Raw genomic sequence first — 19,420 nt, forward strand, 5'->3', positions numbered from 1 at the left:
TTAACTAGGACATAAATATTCAATTACGTCTCTACAATGCATACAAGTAAAAGCAAATCCGTTACAGACTTTTCTCCCTTCAGCAAAATCTTCCAGCTTTAGAACAGATTTGTATAACCCATTTGTTTCTAGTTGGGCAGGCTTTTCACTTGAAAATATTGAGCAAAAGAAAGTCAGACAATGATGACTTGATACATCTAAACCTTGCTCTCTGTCCAAGGAACTGATACTTGACAACATTAATGAAGCCTTTCAACAAAATCAAGCATACCCTGAATACCTGTGCTGAATTTGTGGTTGTTAACAGCTTCCAAACCCATTAGAGAACAATTTTAGATATTAAGATATTTTAAGGTGGGGGCTAAAATGAGTCTTTGAATTTTTTAACTGTATAATGTTGCACTTGACCTTTTGTATCCAATCATATTAAATTTTTATTTTTGTTCTAGCAGATCTTACAGAGAATGCCTTGTCTCCTTTGTATTATTAGAAATGTGTACTTTAAAAATCCTTTTATAGTAAATTCAGCCTTTTATCCTTTATGCTCATCCAAAATATAGACATTCTTAATGCACACATCTACATAAGCAAAGAATCATACTTCATTCTTTTATTATAAGGCCTTAGGATGCATCTCCAGGAAGTGGAGAAATTCTTTCTACTACGCAGAAATTTGCGGTGCACATCAAATCGTTTAATAAGGCCATTTCTTTTTCATTTGCCATTTCACTATTGAATATTCATTTTCAAAGAGCTCCAAAAATGTGTGATATTATCAGTGTTGGAATACTTCATCTATTCATAAAACAGGAAAGGCTGGAAAAGACGGGGGCTGAAATTCCATGCAAACTGGAAGGCACAGTTTTTGTGCAATGCTTTCACAGGTCTGACAGATCATGACATATGGGTTACTGTCATATACAATATCACTAACTGGCAACAGATTATGTAGTAGTTGTATCTATGTAGGAGATATCTGTTGTGATTTGTCTGTATCATTAAGCCACCACAACTATGAATTTAAGTTAATGCCAACAAAAATATATCCAATATCAAACAACTAACAATATTCACCTACCATTTGCATAACTTGTATTTTCATGGTTTGAAATAATAAAATCTAAAGATGGTTAGTAACATAAACTATGAAAATGTGAGTATCTTCTGAAAGAAGTGCTCAAGAAAGAAAAGAGCAACTACTGAATTATACAGCTTACATGACTAAAAAGCTTGTGCAAGTCAAATGCTTCTGAACTTTATTTCAAGTTCTGATACAAAGAGCATTCAAGTGTGACAAAAGCAAAAGATTCTGAATTATATTAAAAAGAAACAGATTTCTACCACACATACTGCATTATGTATCTGTATAATGTTCTTCATACCTTTATATTCATATATATTTTTATACATATAGTTGTGCCTTGACTGTTATGGCAAGACATTGAAATAGTAGTTCCCTTTATTAAAAGTTTGAATTAAATAATGATTTCCAAGACTCCTACAGACTACATAATTTTAGACATTACGCTACTGGCCGACTAATGTCTCCAACAGATTTCCCATCTTCTTACCAAGAGATTGTATCCCATTTCCTGAAACCACACAGGAATTCTTTTCTTTCAGAATATGAATTCCATTAAATTCAAATTACGACACCATTTTCCACCCTCATGCTTCAATCTTAGGCTACACAGTCAGTTAGACTTTTTGTCTCTCCAAATTAACACCTACATTTGCTGCCAAAGAAGAAAGGGTACACACAGTGACCTAAAAACTCTGCTACAGTCAGATCAGATGAATTTGTGTCAGGCTGCCATTTTGGGTTCGATGTTAGATGGCTGCTCCCTATGCTGCACTCTACAAACACTCCATTCAACACCAAAATGGAATGGGGTCTAACATTTTAGAAATATGTAAAACAGACAAACCTTAAAGTACATCATTCTTTGACATATTTAGTCTATTTCACTATTCCATTAAATCGCAGATGACAAGTGATAAGACATTTCTAACAATTTTTTGAATGCACAGGACCACCTTTATCAAAATATCTCTTTTAGTCTGCCATCTGTCGTTTCTTGTTTCATAACTGAGTGTTCTGTGATTTAGAAACAAAAGATTTATGCATTTATTTAATTAGGTAAAGACAAGAAGAGGTGCCTTGAAAACCAAAGTACACCATAATCAAATATCAAATATTAAGCAGTGTTGGATCACAGTTTAACCCATGCACATCAAGAACAGACCTTTGGCAATGCAAACTTCCCTCTCCACTTACCGAGGTTGATGAATAAATTGATAAAACTATCCTTAGTAACACAGCCTCAGCTTAATGGGAAGCCTACAGAATTAATTATTGGCTTTCTCCTTGAGTCATCATATTTCAAAGAAAATACATCTAAATTCATTTTCCAAATTTGACAGACCAGTGGGGTCAGGTCAGATGGATAACTGATTTTATGGGGCTTGAGGTACTGCTAAAAAGTAACAGTTCTTATTTGACTGTGGAGAAGGATGGAGAAGGAAGTTCCAATTGAGGTACTTTGTAAAAACTCTCAGATCAGTCAAAAGGAAAATAAACCCATGAAGAACCCCAACCAAAAAAACCAAACACCCTTCTTCTGATCTTTCCTGGGTATCCTATAAGCTTCAAAACCTGCATGCTGCATTATACTGCCAGTATTCTCAGTGTTGAACACCATTATCTTGAAGAGAGTGTGAATTTGTTTTCATTAAGTTCCTACAATTTTGCATGGTATAGTCAAAATACATATGAAAACATCTTTCCAGAATATTACTGAGAATCTCAAGAATAAATAAACATTACACGACCTAGAGACCATAATGAATACCAAATACATTACCCTCAACATTTCTTTAATATGGTAAGAAATGTTATAGAGACATACACAGACTATTCATTGAAGTACTCAAAAACAACACACAAAATACCATTCCTTTTAGCTAATAGAAGACGGCTAGGGCTTCCAAAGCAATTCCATACATGAATAGTATTTGAATAAAATACTACTGAAAACAAATTTTAAAAAATACATAATAAATTTACATTATCTGCTTCATTTTCCTGTCCATAGGAAAATGAGAAAGTGACCAATGGGGAAAAAGGGTTGGGAGAAGGCAAATAACTTAAGAGAAGAAGAGCTACAAACCAAGGATGAGGTTGAAGTTTGCTGCCTATTATTTTTTTGGCATTTCTTTAAAGACTTTTTTTCACGCTAAAATAAACCTTTGGAAAGGGACATCAGTTTTGTTCTGGACAATTCCTACTAGCATGAAGTCTCATTGTCTGCCAAAACAAAACCAAGATCGGAATCTCAGTAATGGCATCTTAATATTGGGGATGTGCCCTAGCTCATATAATAACCAATAGCTCAGTTTGTAACTATTCAAGCTAGAGTCATGGATTTCAAAGGATTCACAGTCCTGGAAAATAATAGGGGAAAATCATTCAGACTTATTCTAAACTATCAAAAGCTGACAGAGAGAAATATGGTTTTGTTTTTCTTTTATGTACAAGAAAAATAGTGGACCCTTCCAGCATGATATGGACTATATTTCTCCCTTATCTATTAAGACCTGTTGCTGTTTGCAGTGAAAAGAACTGTAATGAGATACTGAATGATGCACAGACAATTGCAATCATGATTTTTTACAAGTCAAGTTCTTTTATGATTTTTCTTTGAGTTAATATTGTCATTGAACTGACTGTGGATAAGAGGACACAGAGGAATGAAAGAAAACAACGCAGAAAAGTAAAATGAACTTCACAAATTAATCAACTGAAGAAATTAAATTAGTTAGTCATAACTCAAAGACCACATACATGCCTTGCCTCAGAAGAATGTTAAATTACCATCAATATTAATTTCATATAATTTGGAAATACCTCACAATCATTTTGCAAATAGACAACTAACTATACGTAAAATGTTACACCTTGTGCTGTTCAAAAGGAGAAAAAAGTGGTCCATCAGATCACTAACAGTAAAGACAAAGACAAGATCTGTGAGTAGAACAATTGTGCATGAAAACTTTTGGCATATGTATTAACATCACTCTTAAATATAACAATGAAACAGGTTAATAAAAATTACATTCTGCAAGTTAGCATTGGCCAACTAAGTCACAAAATCACATCACAGATCCACCAGAAACCAAAGAGAGTTTTACAGTTAAATTAGTTGTTAGTCGAGAGTGGAGCTAATCCTGGTGTCATGGTTTAAGGCCAGCCGGCAACCCAGAAACACACAGCCGCTTGCTCTCTCTCTCTCTCTCTCTCTCTCTCTCTCATTTTCTCACACACGCACCCACACACTCCTTCCTCCCCCAGCACCCAGAGGGATTGGGAGGAGAATCAAAAGAATGTAACTCCCACGGGCTGAGATAAGAACAGACCAGTAACTAAGGTATAACACAAACCACTACTGCTACCACCAGTAATATTAAGGATAAGGGAAATAACAAGGGAAGAGAATACAGCCGCTCACCATCTGCCGAGCAATACCTAGCCTGACCCAAGCAGCGGCCTAGCCCTTCTGGGTAACTGCCCCCAGTTTATCTAGTGGGCATGACATGCTGTGGTATGGAATACCTCTTTGGTTAGTTTGGGTCAGGTGTCCTGTCTCTGCTTCCTCCTGGCTTCCCTTCCTCTCAGCTTCCCCTCCTCCCTGGCAGAGCATGAGACTCAGAAAGTCCTGGGTCACAGTAAACATTACTGAGCAGCTACTAAACACATCGGTGTTATCATCACTCTTCCCAGGCTTAAAGTAAAAAATACAGCACTCACCAGCTACTAAGGAGAAAAAATGATTGCTACTGCTGAACCCAGGACAACTGGGAAAGACTCTAACACTCAACTTTTCCTTGAGATATGACAAGTTTCAGCAGAAAAGAAAATTAAAGTCTCCTTAGTTCTTCTAAAAATACTAACTATATTTATATACTGGCCACCCCTTAACAATACCAATGATTTACCTGTATGGCAGTAAACTCAGCCCGAGAGTAGGATTTTTTTGTTGTGGAGGTCTGTTTTGTTTTTAAAGGGTTTGAGGGAGCAAGAGGATTGAGGGGGTTCATGTTCAAATGCCATTACCAGCACAACAGAAGTTTAGTCTCCACAAATATATTTAAAGACATGTACATATTTAATGAACTATAATGCTCCCCCTCCACTATACAGCAAATTGTATCTTCTAGAAGTTTTCCTATTCATTGATATAAGTCCCAGATGGCAAAATAACTTTTAGGTCAAAGCTTGATTCAGTTATGTAAAACAATAAAAAATTAAGAACTGTAGTCTTTCCAAATGAATGAATAATGAGAGTGGAATGGTTTCTGTCATCTAGTGAAAAGTATAAAATTCTGTTACACCTTCAAACTTACATATTACATGTAAAGAATAATTTATGTAATTTAATAATTTACAGCATAATAATGATTTGTAAAACCGAGTCATTGGTAAAAGAATACTATTCTTTAAAGGACTAATAAATAAGAACATTCACTCCCCACTGTTCACATACTTCCATTGTTAGCACTGATGTTTCTTCTTCAGATTTGCTCTTTATGCTTTATTCCATATGTTAAAACAGTCCCTACAGAAAGTATAATTTATATCACTTGGGGGGGGTGTAGAAAAAAAAATAAAAAAAAAGAAAAATATTCTTATGGATTGGTTCTGTAATTCAGTTCACCACAAGATCACATGCAGCAGAAGCAGGATGCAGAAATATGCTGGGGTGGGGAGTGGGTCAGAGGGCAAGCAGAACATAAAAAAGCATAACTTGGTCACCGCACCATGGAGTTGGATGGCTTCCAGAGCCTGCTGTCCAGTCCCCAGCAGTTACTGTCAGGGTCATGATGGGAAATTGAAATCCATGATGGAGTCATGAAAAGCCTTCCACATGAGATCCATCACTGGACAAGCAACCCTTAAGAACAAAAGCAAGATGGAGCTTTGTGTGCAATATATGACTCTCATGGATCTGAATATGACTTAGAAGATGGCTACAAGGAGCCAAAGAAACGCTTTCTAGTTTCTACTCCTCATAGAGGCACTTCGCTCATACTCCAAGGCATCACTGACAAACCTAGCTCTACAGTGATCATCATTCAGAGAGTAAGCTGCCTGTCCTATCTCTACCCTCAAAGCAATATCAAAGTCCTGATTTGAATAATAACCTCCCTGTTGCAAAGGGGTATTTGCTGCCTTATCCATGCTGGGCTTTATATTTTTTGCTAATTTAGTAGCCATATTATCATTTTCCACAGTGTTTCTCTGCTTTTGGGCATGCCAGAAACATAAAGAGTCAAGAAATATGATGAAAAGAAGGGTAAACTCACAGGCACTAGACTTTGCAGGGAGTAAATACTACAGGTACCAGTAAAAATAACAAGTGACTACTTAAGCATACCTGTGATCAGACAACATACTAGAAATCTGCCTGTCTTCATAGAATAAGGCATCTCAAATCGCCTTAATACCTTCTCCTACAGATGTGAAGAACAATAGGATAGGGGCCCTGTCCTTGGTATGGCAACTTTAGCTTTAGTACATTACTGTTTTATCTGGACATTGGACATCAGCAACCCATAAGAGGCAGCATTAGCAAGCAAATTAGCTATATTTTACTAATTTAAAAATCTTTCGCTCTGTTTTGAACCAACAGATCAATATAAATGAATGAACATGGGCCAGCACCTTGTGCCCCTGTTAAATATGTCATCAGATTAAAAGGACTAAAAAGCTAACTTGAAATTTTGCAATTTAAAGGGGTTTTTCTTACAGGAAAAAGAAAAAATAATCAAAATAAAACACGTATTTTGTAGACACATAAAGAAATTTGAAATGCCCATTATATTACAAAGGATTTCTTAAAATCTAAATATTTTCATTTTCTTTCCAATTGCAGAGTTGTCCAGTAAAAAAAAAAAAATAAAATCCTGGCTTTAATTAGTTCTATTATTAGATATACCTTAAGCAACTTGGTCCACAGAGAGACAGATACTAATTTCTTTTCGAGGTATACTACATACCAACATTACAATACTTCACTCACCTTTTAAATTCTTTGGCTTTCTGAAATTACGGTCTCTGAAATTATGATGAATTAACAAGAGTACCTGGTTTTCTCAGTTATCAGTGGGCTCGTCACTGAAAATCTCAGTTATTCTAACATTTTTCACAATATTCTTCCAGCACATTTTTAATGAGTCCAGTGGACCTAGTCCTAAACCACAGAAGGTTACCTGAATACCACAAAACAGACATAATTTTTTGGCTTTAGCATTTGTCCTCCATCTAACCATTTTCTCACCTTCATCATGGTTTGGAACTCCAGGTTAACTTCCCTGCTTCTAAGAAGCCTGGAGAGAGTTAAAACATAAAGCAGACTTTTTTTTTTTTTTTTTTCCCACAGGCTCTATTATATACCTGAAACCAGGGTGAAGTCATTCACTAAGCTAGTACAGGCAAATCCCTGTAACAGAAAGGGCATAGGGGCAGAACAACCCACACACTTGCCTTCTCCTGCAGGTAGAAGTAAATTTACAGTCTAGGGAGAAGATAAATGATGAAGCTCAAGGAGCAGCTCTATGCTCTATTAAATTTGTGAGTTTTACACACCCCATTCAAACTCCAGTTCACTTGGTCCCAGACACTGAATATGCTCTATGATTTTATTAGTTTTTCCCTCTAGTATCTTCTTTTGATTAACAGAGTGCTAGACTTCCTTATAAATTAGTATTTAAAACTTCAAATTTGTTAGAAAACTAAATATGTTCTAGTGCCTACTCTTATATTCTGAATATTTGTAATCTTTCTCCGTGTGGCTGCTGTTATTACTGACCTTTAATCTGTTCTCCACTATGACTTAAGCAAATTAATTAGGCAAGGCTAAGTGTATGTATTAAACAGGGTTTGGTTTTGTCTTCTAGTCCATCTTGCAAATGATGGAGTGGAATGCACTATGGAGAGCTTGCTTTGGGCAAATTAAAAAAAAAAAAAATCTTAAAGATAGCTAGGGTGCAACCGTGTCAGTAAGTAGCATCCCTGAACTTCTTAACAGCTATAATTACTCATGGACTCCACACTCAAAATGAAGCCATTAAGATGATAAAAATGCAAATCTAATGTTTCAGGATACCTCTACAGTACAGAACATTAGTCCTCCTTATCACTTATCCTCAAAGTTTTATCACTCATAATTTATCTATTTTTTTCCCCAAACAAGATTTTATTTTTAAGAAACAGAAAGTCAAGAGCAAAATCCAATAAAATACAACACAGAAGAAAACCATACAAATCCAGGTTTACTTTTATTACAGAAAAAAAGCCAGAGATCAACATTTAGTAGTCTTGAAGATTTTAGTCTGTTGCTCTATAGTTGCATGAAAGAAAAATCAGACAGGAAGAAATTTTAATCGTTGCAAGATTTTGTCAGCTAAAACTGTGAATCAGCCTATAATAATAATAATAACAAAAAAAATAATAACAAAACCAAAGCAAAAAGAAAAAAAAAAAAAGAAAAACAAACACTTAAAAAACACCCAGCAAAAAAAAGAAACCACAGCCCCACAAAATAGTTTCCTTCTCAAGCTAAACTACTTTTTAACTAGAAATTAATACTAGACTCAGTGTTACTATTTCCTGTAAAAGAACCTGGCACTTTTTTTTTTCTCCCAAAACCAGTAATAGATAAATACAAAATAAGCACTGCAAAACAAGAAAAAAGGTGCCAAGCTTTTAAGGAGCACTCTTGAATGCACTCTCTTAAGAAATTACAAAATCTGCAAAAAAACAGCCAGGAATTTTATAAACCTTTGCTTCAGGGCATGCTTTAATTTCTTGACACCAAGAAAAGAACACAAAAGGTCCCTAGGTTCATCCAGATCAACTCAAGGCTGAACCAGACCAGTTATGTAGAACCCAAATGTTAATCTTTGGTAACAGGCAAAAAGTAGAAAATATTCTCTTAATTGCTGATTTGGCTGAAAAAGCTACCTCACAGTTTAAATTCTCAGCTCAGGCATCTGCACCCCACCTATTCTTCACTCCCCATTTATGGGATCAAGCGCTGACATAATGGGAGGCTGAAACATACTAATTCAAGCATAGCAAGATTTCTGGAATTTCAAGGTGAAAAATAAAAACAACCTTAATATTTAGCCTAATTTTATTAGATGTGCTTTGTCAGAATGTGTGGACTGTTCCCAGCCCTTCCATTCTTATTATTCTATCTACCAAATATGTAGGAATGAAAAAGAAGCATGGATGTGCTACATAATCACCCATTAGACTCACAGAAATCCAGTACATACAAGATCAAAATATGCACAGGCTGTATATGCTGTTACAGTAGAAAATTAAATTCTTTTCTCCTGGTAATTACAGCCAGCTTTAAATATAGTACATATTTCATACTTCATTGAATCAGTTTACCCTGCTACTTGTTTTTGAGAAGTAATCTAAATACAGCATCGCTCCTGCCCCCCACAGTACTTTCTGTAGCCATTACTATTTGCCAATGAAATTTTATTGTCTATTTTAGATAAAAATTAAACACTCTCACTTGCATTTTAATTCAACATGGCTGAAAAAAGAATAAACAGCCATCCCTCAGCCCATAGATTAACAAGACTTGTAAGGTGTAGTAAGGTACTTTAAGAGGTGACCTAATTCCTTCTATCCATTCCAAAGACTAGTACTTCTTCTGCCCTGACTACATTAGTCATAGGAAAGAAAACAGACATTGTAGGAACCTGAAATAACTGAGGACACAAGCTTTCTAGTATATAGAAAGACAGAGGTACACACACTTGAATCCCCACAAGCACATCCCACTGTGAAGCTTTATCTGCACCTGTAGACCAGATTCTTACACATTCATGTAAATTTACAATCTAACTGTATGTCATTTGAATACCTACTTTTATGTATATAGACAAATATATAATTTATTTTTCATAGGGAAAGACGCCTCTCTCTTTTTCCCCAAAGTGCTTTTATTTAACATTTGGTTGAGGAATTAGTTGGAAGGTAGCAAGACAAAGAATTATTTAAGGGTTCTCTCCCTGCCCCTGCTGCAGAAACTTTTTCATTTAATTCCTTCTGATGGCTTTTTCTATTGCTGCATATTACTTTGGGTCTCTTAGCATATGCCAAGCTTTAAGATCAGCCACTAAACTCATGGATTATCTTCTGTGCTATTTCACTGGAGTTTACTCTAGTATAAACACAATCTTGTAACAGCTAATACAGTGTAATGCAGAGCTGGCACTACATTCAAGAGTGAGGCTCACTCTTACGAGTTCTCTTATCCCAGATAACTAGATAGTAAAACAAGAACATGAGGAACAAGCACATAAACTAGCCCACTGGTGCAGCAATCTCTCTGAATTCTTGCAATGTATGCATTTATAGGGTTTTGGAAATGGTAATGGAAACATCAGTAGATACAACTCCTCATATGTGAGGAATGGAAGGACTCAAAAAAATTTCAGAATAAGATCTCTGTTTGTTTCACCCAACCTGTCTATTCTGTATGATTTCTTTTGCTTGTTTGTTTGTTTGTTTAAGGGAAGCTTAGCAAGGGAAACTTAAACACAGTATTCATGTACTTCCCAACACAGTCAAGTTACAAAAGAATAAATGCATGATGTATCTATGATCATGCATCTACTGCATATGAAATTTTACTTGATTCAAACAGGCTGAGCTCACAGCATGCTTTCAGCATGACATTAAGGTCTGTACTTGTCTGTATTGACGTCTGTACTGGTCATTTTTTATGGGATTTTGCCTGAAAGCATCTACATCTTAATGAAAAGGGGAACGAGCAAGTGTGGAAGATCTAGTTGAAATTGCATATAACAAAGGTAAAAAAAAAACCCACATTGAATTATGAACAATGTAGCTTCAAAACGTTGTAATAGAAGAGCAGCCTGAAGCCAGGAATGTGCTAATTAGCACATTTAGTTAAATAAGGTTAAATACGTAGGTACAAACAAGCAAAGGAAATTTATTTCCCTCCCCACATGCTATTATGTGGTGCCCAAAAATACAAGAGTAAAACACACTGCTGAGTTCAATTTTATGACAGCACAGAATAGCTTAATTTTACCCTGTCTGACACTTCTTACTAATAAAAAGGTGGTCCGTCTAAAGGAAATATATGAAAAATTATGCTCATATAGTTAAGCGTTATATTTATAGATAAGCACAAATGTAATAATGAAATGTTTATCTAACTCCTTCCTGGCTGTTTTAAATAAATACATTAGCTTTACCTTTAATATGACTGGATGAGGATTCTAACTCCAAATGATTCCTGAATTTATTTATTTTTTATCTCCAAAGTGTGAAAATCTTTAGCAATTGGACAGCAAGACGAACTATTGCTCAGCTGCCCAGTAAATTATTTCAGAGTATCCAGAAAAAAACACAGCATAGCTCAGTAAAAGACAGACTACTTTGAAAACTGGCATCAAGCAGGCCCTAAAAAGACGGGGAATGTTTCAGGAACCTGACATTTGGAGCAATTTGTCTTTCCCCTTTCTCTTAACCAATTCCTACCTGGGACTGAAGAACTGAGTCAGAGTGCAATAGAATTTACATTTGAAAGAATAGCTGAGATAGTCTTTATGTTCATCATAAAAAACATCCCAAAGTATAGGTGTTAAAACAGATTTCCCCAATACTGTCCTTTCAAATGACTTTTTTTTTTTTCAAAATACTGTCCTCAAAGATTTCTTCAATGAATCAACCAGATACAGCCACCCCTTTAAAGGATGAAGTCATGGCTTTCCTTTATGCTTTCACAAATTATTTTCCACTGAAGCGTGCATCCCAGAGTGCACCAAGACCACGGAAGCACCAGCACACAACAATCTATCAGATCAGGCAAACATAAATATGCTAACGATTAAATAACAAGCCCTCAAACAATACCAACATATGAAAGAGCAGAATAAGCATAGTATATTCTCTGCATGAATGTTTTATAATTGGAAGCAAAAGAGAAAGAAGCCTCATCTAGTAAATCATTATTTGGTAGTTTACAGAAATGTTGCATGATGCTGGTAAACTTGGTCTGCATTTTCCTATGAGAAGAAAGCTTCCCTGGTGGTCTTGAGCAATGCAGTAATACATATTTTAATGAGGACCAAATGATCACCTGTAGTTCTAGAGTAGCAAACATGCTTCTTGCCCTTCCTAAATCAAAGGATATTCAAGCCAAAAAGATATCAGCATCTTTTTAGCTGCTGTTTTCACCTTGGAGCTGCAATGTATAATGGCAGCTACTGGTGAATATTAACACACTGGTGTTACACAGTTGAAGATTTTTGGGGGGCTTGTGTTTTTTTGTTTGTTTGTTTGTTTTTTAAAAAAAGGATAATTTAATTCATATGAGAACATAAATTTTAAGCAACATGTCACAAACTTACAACACCAATTCAAATCCTGTCCAAGTAAACAGTAAAAGGAACTAACATATAAAACATAGTTGCTGGTTTCATTCATTTTAGATATCAAAAGTTGACATAAAAGAGGCACAGACACACCTGACACCTCTGACAGCGCTGTCTGCTCTAACAAATTTACTTAGTGTATCATCTACGAACTACACATCTAACACAGAATTAGAGTGTGGCATTCTAGGGAAAGAAGACAAACTGAAGTTGCATACAGTCTTAAACCACATAGTTACATTTTATAAGCTATTTTTAAAACCTGTTGTTAAAATCAGCACAAAATCTGCTGAGGCTGGCCAATCAGCAAGTAAATTAGGAAGCCAAACATTAAAGTTTTTGAGATGTGAATCTGACAGCCACACTTACAACTGTTCTGTCAATTCACCTGCAGAGAAACTACACCCAATAGTGTCTATATTTTTCTTAATATAATTTCTGACATACTAACGAAGACTCACAGACACACCAGTTTCCAAATGCTTGATAATGTGGGTACATTCACCCCCATATTTTTTTTTAAGAATCTAAATTGAAGGATGCGTAGATATCTCACTTCTTGGGCACAATATTTCAGGTTACTGAAGACTTCAAGAAATTTCTCTCAATACACATTTTTATCCCCCATTTCTATTTAAGTATTGTAAAAGACATAATAGTTACTTTAGCCTTATTTACTTTCCCAGTGGTTTAGCTAGGAGCTCCATTTGATTTTAATAATGGAACTGAAGACCAAATGAACAATTTCATCCCAGTGACTGAGCTTCATCCCACATCCTTCACTTTGTTAATAAAATATTTTTTCAGGCTCTAATAAGATACTTTTTACAGTTGCATTTACTCAATTTCTTCCAGTCAGGTTGCTTACAAAATATACTGGCTTCTTTCTCTTTTTCATCAGTCAGATACACTGCCACACTCTAAAGAGCATTGTAGGTGGTATGATCATATCTGTTCCCAAAAAAAATAGAAGGGGAAAGAGAAAAAGTCTTTAGCCATTAATTAATTCCTCCAATTCCTTCCACATGACTAGATATCACTTCAACAAAACAGAAGCCAGGAAATTGTTCTGAATCAAGGCACTTGACATGATAAAAATAGCATGTTCCCCCTCTGATAGGCAAGCTGCCAATAGATTTAAAGGGTTACTAAGCAGTTTTAAAACCTTAGGAAAGCTAAATGTAATAGCTGATGATGCATTCTGAGATAGAGAATCCTCTGGATTCTATATTTTGTGTCAAAATAAAGGCTCAATGGAACTAAAAAGATACAAAGTTATGCCATTCTGAAATACAGCTGAACCAAAAGGGTCTTAAAAGAATAAAACAAGACAAAACCAGAAGAAACTAGTTATGTCTTCCACCTGGACAAGTTCCTGTGTGATGTACTCTAGTTTTCCCTGCTCTTGCAGGGGGGTTGGACTAGATGGTCTTTCAAGGTCCCTTCCAACCTTGAAACCTTGGGATTCTGTAATTCTGTGATTCATGGGATTGAGTATTAGGATTTTAGGTTCTTTTGGATGCAAAAGTTAAACTTCAGCATTTCCACTGCACATATTTTCTGCAAATACAGTGCAGTACTCCAACATTTAACTGTTTTTTCCACATGTAATAGTATCTAAAGTTTCAATTTTAGTAATAGGCTACCTAGATATATACCTAAAGCTGTAGAACAAAATCTGTTTGGAAGAGACCTGTGGGATAAAGCCTTACAGTCAAAAGTGGCCCAAGAAGGCTGGTTCAAGAATCACCTATGAAGCTAAAGAGGAGTCCATCCAAGCAAGAACCAAGTCAGGCAAAATGCAGGTCTGCATGGATGAACAAGGAGCTTCTGCCAAACTCAAGCATAAAAAAAGAGCCCTTTAGAAAGGAAGCAAGGACATATCACCTGGGAGGAATACACGTTCTGAGTATGCAGAATTGCTCTAAGGACAGCCAAAGCTCAAATTAATTAAATCCAGCCAGGGATGTTAAAAACAGCAATCAGAGCTTCTTGCACATAGGTGACAAAAGGAAAACTAAGAAAAATGTGAGCCCACTGTTGAATGGAGGAGGGGATTCAGTGGTCCTAGAAAAGGCTGAGATATGGAATGCCTTCCTCTCTTCAGTCTTCACAATTAAGACCAGCTGAATGAGATCCCTGTATCTAAATTGAAGAGGCATGGACTTGACATATGGACCACTCAGTGAATGAAGAATTGGCCGGATGGTCGCACTCAAAAAGAGTTGTGGTCAATGGCTCCTATGAAGACAAGCTGAGAGAGATGGTTTGTTCAGCCTGGAGAAGTGAAGGCTCCAGGGAGACCTTACAGCAAATTCCAATATCTGGTAGATCTGTTAGTAATGCATCTTGGCCAGTACCTTTCTTGTAACTGTGCAACAAAAGAAAAAAAAATGGAGAAAAAGAAATAATTGAATTACATAATAGTGAATAATAAAAAAAAAAACAGCTTTCAAAATGAGGTGTTTGTAAGAGAAATCGTACATAAATATGTGTATTGATTGAAAAACATGCTAAGTAATACCAAATATCACAAAAAAACATGGAACAATACTAGTACTGAATAAAATTCAGCCTCTGCATTGTCACAGTCTGCACTACTGTTTTCATCAAAGTTGCTCAGTTGCTTTTACAACTTTTTAATTTTAATGTTAAGTACATCACCTTGCCTGAAAATCAGAAAATTTGAAGGGCATTTCCTTCAATTTCTCAACTTTTGCCTAGGTTATTCACTTGTACAAAACAGAATTACTTCATGTCACATCTGCTTACACCACAAATGAAAAACAAAATCAAACCAAATATATATACATATATATATATATATAAATATATAAGTCACAAAATTCTATCAGAATCAAAGATAAGCTGAATGGTTTTCCCAGTGTCTTCATATATTAATTGCTACTAAAGTTAAGCAGCTGTTTTACAGGAATTTCAAACACTGAGAACCACTGCCATGGAACATGCAGAAGACATCTGTCCTGAGATGCCAAGACTACAATTCACCAGAAATGTAAAAATGTAAAAAAAAACCCCAGAGATTTTTCTTAATGTCCCTATCTTTCATTGACCAGGCTACCCTCTATCAGTTTTACATGATAGCCTCCTCACTGAATAAAAGTCTTAGCTGGCTTCTTGCTCCTTCATTAGTTTCACACACACCTATACATCCTCTTCAAAGATATTTGGAAGGGGATGTGAATAACAGTGTGATGAGGCAACAACTTAACTCTAACTTTGCAGACATACAACTACTAAATATTATAGTATTTGGAAGTACAATGAACATTAACCACGCCATTAAAATATGTAACAGCTACTCATGCAAATGCAAACATTTCCATCTAGATAATGCACGCAAAATTTGTATTAAATATCAGATAATCTTCAAATGCAGCATGGACTGCCTAAAAGTAAAATCAAACAGTGGTAATCCTCTTATAGTTCTAATTCTAGCTACAAGTAACTTGTTGTTTTGCTCAAAATAGCTTATCTGGGTCAAAAAAAACATCAGGTGTTCCTAATGTAGGCAAGACTGAATTGATTAAGTTTTGAGGATACATTCTAATTATAGTTCTTAACTTCAAGAAAAGATGCTGTTATTTTGTAATCAATGACACCCAAGAGCTTCTACCTTTGCAGAAGACAAAGGCTCTTCAATTGCTTCATAAAGCATCCTTTAAATTCATTTTCACATTTCATCCTCTAAGATCTGAAAAAGGAAAACCAACTGAACATAATATGTGACTTAACATCATTTACTTGACATGTTCTTAATAGGTTCTACAATGTTCCTGCAGTTATCTTATTACACAGTTACAGGGCCTTCTTGTGCAGGCATCCTTTCTCTAACACACTCCTTCACAATTCAGTGCTTAGGTAAACTCTATTTTGTCAAAATGCCACATTTCAATAGCCCAAAGACATCATGAAGACTAGAATTTATAAGCACTCTTTGTTTATTTCTCCCCTCATGGGGCAACCATATAACTATGTCATTCACTGTATAGTCTCTGATCACAGGATAACAGAAACCACATAGTGTGAAAAGAAAATGCATCAAAAAGTACCAGTGTGCTGTTTCCTTCAGCTCTTTGATAATTTTGGTAGATTTCAGAATTAAAAAATAAGTGCCTGGAAAAAGTCATTACTAACTCCAAACACATTCGACTAACTTCATTAGTCAAATAATGACTGTTTAATGAAATACATTAGAAACATTAACAGCAACAAATAGTAAGGAAAAATTCTAACAAAGAAAATAAAAACTTGGAAGGACAAAAGCAAATTTATGTTTGCTTATTTGTTGGGGCTTGGGGTAGGGTTTTTGTGCTGTTTGGTCAGATTTTTAATTTGGTTTCATTTAGACCATGATTTAATACCTATATCCTCTAAGAGTATTTAAATTCCATTTTTTTTTCTGCTTATGGTTCAATTTAATGAATAAAACATACTACTGCAAAGAAAAGAACAAGATTTCACGCTACACTGAAATAGTAGTTCTTAAGACTTTTTTGGTTATTTTCATACAGACATTGCTGTCCTTTACAAGTTTTTTTTTCTATCTACATCAAACACAAAGCCAAACAAAACAAAAAAGGTCATGTATGTCCTTCTCTTCAAAGCCAATGTTGCAAGAACCCTACTATGCACATATGCCACCCTAAAACACGGAAGGACCCAATATACTAGGAACTTGTAATTAATTCAATCCAAAACTTTATTTAGTCTATATTTACCAATACTTGGAGACAACAAATTATCAGGAGACACACAAAATATATATAAAAGGTCTCACTGGAAATACATGCCTTAGATGCAGAAGTATTCGCTGCTGCAGCTTTTGAAAATTGAGACTTATTTCTAGACATGCTCACAGTCATCTTCATTCAAGTCCCTACAATATTTTATCAAAAAATATTTTGCTACTGCCTCTACCTGCCTGAGTGATTTCTCAGTTTCTCATTTATGGCTGAGCTTGAGAAAGAGACTGTATTTCAAGGTCTAAATATGGTCCAAATGTTTACAGAATATGCACAATCTTGTGACAAGTAACTTCTTCATCATACTATTTTTTTCTGTTTTCTAAAGAGATTACTGTTTGTTTCTGTGAGATAACGTATACAAGTTACAGCAGCTGTATTTCAGCTGCTAAGGAATAAAACATCTGTTCTGGAATTTCCCATATTCAGATTAGTACTAACAGAGTTTAAACTTTTTATTCAATATTCGCTGAAGCCTTTATATTGAAACACTACACCTTTCATTTCACTGCCCACCAGTGTTTGGACATCATGGTGGTTGGTGTCAAATCTTGTACAGATTGGAGGAGGGCAACCAAAATAAGATGTCAACTGAATCAATCACAAGCAGTAACTTCCTGAAAGAAGAAAGGAGGGAAAGCAAGAGAAAGAGCTAGTGCTCAACAGGAGTCAGTTTTTAAACAAGTGGCTTTACTGAACCAAGCCAAACTACCACCATAAGTGGTTGAAGCAGCAAACCGGAAAACTCCACCCATCCCTGAACAGACCTCTGCATCTTGCAAAACTTAATTTGGATGAAATAAAATTTCATGAAGCAATCTTGTCAACTGGAGCAGTTAGCCCTGCCGCATCAGAAGCTTTGACTCAGAGATCCAGGAGGAGGCTGAGTTCCTCACCCTGTCTGGGACCACTCCCTAAGACTAGGGCAGTGGGAAATTATATCCTTTCCTATAAGAGGTGTGCCCTGGTTGAGGACACATGCCATCAAGTTATAGATTTTCTGGAGACAAGCAAACTGTATGGCATCAGGGAAAATGAAGATGCATATTCTCTGAGACCTCATACACACAAGAGTCTGAACCACCAAACGTATGAAAGGAAGGAAAGAACAAGATTCTGCTTTTTGGAGTGGCAATTGGAGATTCCCAAAACATGGAGGACTGAAGGCCTGTGACTTCTGGTAAGATGCTCATTCTCCACCCACAGATCTGCAACTGCAGAACAGGTTCATTGCCTTAGTAGCAGATTTGTGGGGTGAGAGTGGGGTTGAGGGTGTAGAATATCATTCTGGTGAAACATCAAAACCAGATGAGCCTGAACCATGCAGCAGCACCAAGAAATGGCAGGTGTTTAGTGCATAATACTCCCTTGTGCAAATGTCAGCTACTGAACCTGACCTACTGCAGAGAAGAGCCTTCTATTCAAGATGCTGCAAAGAGACTGGTGAGGTCTGCCCTCAGACTACTAACCCTTACAACTCATCCACTTAGACATCAATAGCATGGCCAGGGGAGACAGTAGGTTTGGCTCTAGGCGTGAGGATCAAGGGCCCAAGGTGGCGTCCTTTGAATCCTTACAATGCAGAAAAAAAGCCTGAGAGAGAAAGCAGACATCGTGTGGATCCACACAACTATCAGTAATAACAGATTTCACTCTTGCAGCCACAGGACTCTCCTTCAGGATTGAGTCTACTAGGCAGAAAGAGGATCCACCTGATAAAGTGGGGCAGGAGCATCTCTGACGACAGGCTAACAGACCTGGTGAAGAAAATAAGGTGAGCTTGTAGACTAAAAGTGACAGAGGAATGAAGTTACAACTCAAATTCAAGTGAGAAAGCAATGGACTCAGTTGGAAATCAAAAGGTTTTGGGTGGTAGCCATTAGAGAGACTTTGAAAAAAAAAATAAAACTGGTGGAAGGGTACCCAGCTCATGAGCTTACACACAAGTACAGAGAGCATGGGAAACAAACAGGAGGAGCCAGAGCTTTTAGCATGTGGTCAGAGAAATATAACACTGTTGGAATAGCTGAGACATGGCTGGTATGACTGGAGTACTGTGACAGATGCAAGCTCTTCAGAAAAGACAGAAAGGAGAAAGGGAGAGTTTACCCTTTGCAGAAAAGAGTAGCTCAAATTTACAAGGCTGCTCTGTAGGACAGGTGGAG

Source organism: Melopsittacus undulatus, chromosome 1 (genome assembly GCF_012275295.1).
Source record: "Melopsittacus undulatus isolate bMelUnd1 chromosome 1, bMelUnd1.mat.Z, whole genome shotgun sequence".
Lineage (NCBI taxonomy): Eukaryota > Metazoa > Chordata > Aves > Psittaciformes > Psittaculidae > Melopsittacus > Melopsittacus undulatus.